Source organism: Orycteropus afer, unplaced genomic scaffold (assembly GCF_000298275.1).
Source record: "Orycteropus afer afer isolate SDZICR_OR568_19922 unplaced genomic scaffold, OryAfe1.0 scaffold00557, whole genome shotgun sequence".
Lineage (NCBI taxonomy): Eukaryota > Metazoa > Chordata > Mammalia > Tubulidentata > Orycteropodidae > Orycteropus > Orycteropus afer.
Genome location: NW_006922144.1, coordinates 798,593 through 804,303, shown reverse-complemented (window position 1 = coordinate 804,303; position 5,711 = coordinate 798,593).

Here is a 5,711-nt window from a genome sequence, read left to right as displayed (position 1 = left end):
GGTACTGCTGCTCAGTGAACTACTCTGTAAGTCTATAAGGTCAAGTTGGTTGATTTTATTGTTTAGCTCTTCTACATTTTTGTTTAGTTTCTTTCCAATTGTTCTATCTTTCATTGAAAGGGTGTATTAAAGCCTCCTACTATGACTGTGGAGTCATCTATTTGCCTTTTCAACTCTTTTAAAGTCTGATTTACGTATGTTGGATCTCTTTCATGGGGTCCATAGATATTTTTTATGATTATATCTTCTTCTTCAATTGATCCTTTGATCATTATATAATGTCCTTCCTGTCTCCTATGGTGGTTTTTGTTTTAAAGTCAATTTGATGAGAAATTAATATTGCCACTCCCACTCTTTTTTGATTGTCATTTGCTTGATATACCTTTTTCCAACCTTTGATTTTTAATCTGTCTTTGTCTTTTTCTTTAAAGTGTATCTCTTCTAGACAGCATATTGATGGGTTATGTTTTCATATCCAGTCTTCAACCCTCCATCTCTTGAGTGGTGTGTTTAATCCATTAACATTTGGTGTAATTTTTGATAAGTATGATTGCTATCATTTTGTCATGTGTTTTTTCATGGTGTTCCTGACTTTTTTGTTCCATATAATTTTCTGTGATGAGCTCATTATGTTAATGAGTCATGTTATCATTTCCTTTATTGCTTTTGTTTTAGTATTTGCTAAATATTTGTACATGCCCTCTTTTTTATTGTGATGCAAAGTTTTATCATTTTTCTTTGATGTATAATTTTCTCCCTGAATTTAGATCAGTCCATTCTATCTTGCAACTCTCTTGACTTCCTTACCATTTAGAAGCTCTGTAACTACACTCTTTTTCCCCTATTTTGATTTGTAGTTGTCTTCATTTGACAATTGATGTCTCTGGTTCCCTGTTTACAATCTTGTAAGCTTATTTTACTTTGGATACTTCCATAGCTGTGTTAATTTCTGGGTTATGTCATCTTGTGTATTAATGGCCGGTCGCTGTTTGCTATTTGGTTCTCTGTTCAAAGGACTCCCTTCCGTATCTCTTGTAAAGTTTGTCTGGTTTAACAAATTCCCTTAATTTCTGCTTATCTAGAAATCTACTAATTTCACCATCATATATTGGCTTGAAATTCTTATCTTTCAAGGTTTTAGGTAAAACACCCATTGCCTTATCACTTAAATGGTTTCTGCTGAGAAATCAGAGTTTATTCTTATTGGTTATCCTTTTTAATTAACTTTTCTATTTTTTCCATGCTGCTTTGCAGATTCTTTCTTGCTTTTGGTTTTGATGAGTTTGATGATGCTGTGTATTGTTGATTTTATTTTGAAGTTTGTCCTGTTTGGGTTTCTTTGGACTTCCTGAATGTATATATGTTCATCTTTCATCATATCAAGAAGTTCTCTTTCAACAAATCTTGGACAGTTTTCTCAGTGGTTTTATGTGTGTCTTCCTGTTCTGGAATTTCAATTACATGTAGGTTATTTCTTTTGATGGCATCCTGCATGAACCTTAGTCTTTCTTCATTTTGTTCTGATCTTTTTTCTGATTGATTTATTTCCAAAGAAGTATTCAGATATTTGTCTTCAATCTCATTAATTCTGTCTTCCATTGATTTAATTACACTCTTTTGCCCTTTCAGTGTCTTATCTATTTCTGAATATCTAGTATTAGTCTTCTGGATTTCTATTTGTAGATTCTGTGTCTTTTTTAATTTTTCATATATTTTGTCATTTTGTTCTTGTATTTTCTTCTAAAATTGTTCTAAGGTTTTGTCACTGTTTTCCTTGATCTGTCTCTCAATCATTTGAAAATACCTAAATATAATTTCAAATTCATTATCAGGGAGTATCAATGCTGCTTCTTCCTCAGGGATGTGTTCTGTGTCTGTATCCTTCTCCCTTGTGTCTACCACTTTATTTTGCTTCTTTGTGTGGATTGTAATGGTTTGTTACCTCCAGGACATTGTGACTTTGTTGTATTTAGTTCTCTGTTAACTGTTTGTGAAGAGAAGTTAAGGGTGAGTCAGGCTCTTTTTGGTGGTCATTTTATGTTGGACAGTTGATGGAGAAGGAATTGTTGGCTCTCACTCATTAAGTGAAAATGCAGGAGGTGTGTGTATAGTTGTGTCACTGTTGCCGTCTCCCACTCAGTAAGACAAAAACAACAATCAACAAACCATCCAAAAAATAAAAGCAAGCCACATATATACACAGGAAAAAATCACCAAAAAAGGAAAAAGAAAAGAAAAAAAAAAAAAAAGAAATAAAGCAACATCTGAGGAGAAGGTAATAAGAGAGAAAATGTGAAGTAGGAGAATAATGAAGGAAAAAATGGGAAAAATGCAAAAAGAAAAACAAGGAATGGGGTTAACCATGAGAAAGAAATGGGAACCAGGAACAGGGAAGAGAGAAAAAGCTGAAAACTAGAACTTGGGAAGGGAAGAATAAAGAATAATAATAGAAAGGATAATGATCATAATAATTTTAAAGCAGGCAAAAACAAACTAAAAAAAAAAAAAAAAAATGGGGCTAGGGTTAGGCAGGGCACCCAGGTCCATTTGAGCACCCAGACTGAGATGGAATTCCTGCCAGCCCAGAAGGTGGGTGGGATTGAGGGACAGCCACACCTCTGTTCACCGATGTGGTTTGGGGTATAAAAGTAATAAGGGGACTATCACACCTTTCCTGTCATTGACATCCAGAATGTCCTTGTGGTTCCCAGCAATTGCAGTCTATTCTTAAATCCTTGGAATCTGGGAGAACACTGTTGCTTTAAATAGCCTAAATGGTCTAAGAGCTTGTAAATATTCAAAATGGCTGTGCCCACCAGAAAGGCAAAAGTCCACAGCTCAGCCTGGTTTTCTCTTTGCTGCTTCCCCTTTTATTCACCAGCCACAGTGCAATCCTCCATGTAGCCCCTGCCTCGCAGGGCTAATTTTTAGGTTAATTCTAAGGACCTAACATCACTTGACAATATCCAAGCTCTCTGTGCCTTTTTTGGTGATTTCATGCAAGTTCGTCTACTAGTTAGAGTTTAGTCCATTTCTATGTCCTTCCATTCAAAGCTCAGGGCTCCAGGATTATCTTCTGTACATGTGTTAATTGGTTCCCCTTTTCTTGGTTGAAGAGGGTCTGTGCAGTCTGTCTGTCTATTCCACCATCTTACTGGAACTTCTTCTGTCATCTGATATCTTAACTGCTGCTTCCATTGGTGTTGACTGTAGAACCAAATGATATGAAGTCTTTGACAACTTTAATCTTTTCTCCATTTATCATGATGTGGCTTATTGGTCCAGCTGTGAGAGTTTTTGTTTTCTTTATATTGAGTTTTTATCCATACTGAAGACTGTAGTCTTTAATCTTCATCAGTAAGTGCCCTAAAGTCATCCTCACTTTCAGCAAGCAAAGTTGTGTCATCAGCCTATCTCAGGTTGTTATTGAGTATTCCTCCAATTCTGATGACATGTTCTTCTTCAGGTACACAAGCTTTCCAGATTATTTGCTCAGCATACAGACTGAATAAATATGGTGAAATGATACAACCCTGACACACTTCTTTCTTGATTTGAAACCATGCAGTATCCCCTTTTTCTGTTCAAATGACAGTCTTCTAGTCTATGTACAGGCTCCTCATGGGTACAATTAAGTGTTCTCGAATTACCATTCTTCTCAATGTTGCTCATAATTTACTATGATCCACACAATCAAATGCCTTTGCATAGTCAATAAAACACAAGTAAACATCTTTCTGGTATTCTTTGCCTTGAGCCAAGATCCATCAGACAACAGCTATGATATCCCTTGTTCCATGTACTCTTCTGAATCCAGCTTGCATTTCTGGAAGTTCTCTGTCAATAAACTGCTCAACTGTTTCTGAATTATCTTCAATAAGATTTTACTTCCATGCAATATTAATGATATTGTTCAATAATTTCTACATTCTGTGAGATCACCTTTCTTTGGAATGGGTACAAATATGGATCTCTTCAGTGACCTGGCCAGGTAGCTGTCTTCCAAATCTTTTGGCATAGCAAGTGAGTGCCTCCAGAGTGGCATCCATTTCTTGAAACATCTCAATGGATATTCCTTCAATTAAAGTATTCCTGAAAAAGGGCCTTCTTGTCTGCTTTCCATATGCAAGGGTACTGTTTTCAGACCCTCTTAGTGCCTAGGGCATTTGACTGCTCACCAGAAGGCTTGCAGTTCAAACCCACAAGCAACTCCTCAGAAGGTAGTTTGGGTAATCTACTTCCATAGTGATAACTGGCTCGGAAATCCAGGGAGGAGTCTCCATGAATCGGGTTTGACTGCACGGCAGTGAGTTTGGTTTTGTTTTCTATTATGAATAATAATGGCAGGTTTTTTTGTGTGTATATTTCCTTAAGAATGATGAACAATTTTCCTTTTTTTCCTACTTTGCTGAGAATTTTTTCAGGAATGGAATTTTATCAAATGTCCTTTTTGCAATGCTTTTATGATCATTTGGATCTTTCCTTTTGTTTTATTTATGTGGTGGATTATGTTGATTGCTCTCTTAATTTTCAAAGTACCTTGTCTACCTGGTATGAATCCCACTTGATCATGATGTGTTATTTTTTATATGATGTTGGATTCTAGTGCCTAAGGATATTGTTGAGAATTTTGCATCTATGTTCATGAGGAATACTGGGCCTATGTACTTTGGTTCAGTTTAGTGGTGTCTTTCCCTGCATATGATATATCATGGTTATACTAGCTTCATAGAATGAATTCAGACATATTAAATACTTTTCAATATTCTGGAATAGTTTGAGAAGCATTGGTGTCAACTCTTTTCTGAATGTTAAGTAGAATTCTCCATTGAAGCCATCTGGGATAACACTTTTTGGGGAGAAGAAAGAAGAATTTTTGTTTCTTTCATTTTGATCTCTTCAATTCTTCCTTTGTTACACATCTTTTCAAAGTTTCTACTTGAGTCTATGTCAGTTTAGGTAAGTAGTGTGTTCTTAGAATTTTTTTCTATTTTTCAAATGATTTCAGATTTGTTGCAATACATGCCTTCATAGTATTCTGTCATTATTCTTTTAATTTCATTTGTTTCTGTTCTGACATCACCCATTTCATTTATTTGTAAATTTGTGATTTTCCATGTTCTCCATTGTTCAGTTGGCCAGTAGTTTGACAATTGTATCGATCCTTTCAAATAACTGATTTCTAGTATTGTTGAATATTTCTACTACTTTTCTATTTCATATATTTCTAATCTAATCTTTACTATTTTCTTTCTTCTGGAGGCTGAAGGCTTTTTTTTTTGTCACTTTTTTTGTTGTTAAATTTGGGGTATTATTAGGTTAAGATGTTGATCATATTATTTATTTATTTATTTATTTATTTTTGATGTGTGCATTTATTGCTATATATTGATATCTAAGCACTGCTTTGCTTCGTCCCAAGGATTTTGGTATGTTGTGTTTTCATTCTTTTTTGATTCATACCCACCCACCACTTGTTCCCCTCACGTCCAACCAGTGAGAGGAGAAAACCGAACACATTCATACCTACCCACAATCCATATCCCACTCAGCCTGGTGAAAGGAAGGAGCTGCATGACCCCAAATGCACCCTCTTGCCACTTTCTCTCTCTCCTTTTACCACCCATCACTTACCCCAGCTCTTCTCCCTGCCTGACAAGGAGCAATGTGTATGTAAACAGATATGTCCTGGCCCATCATTCATGTTTGTA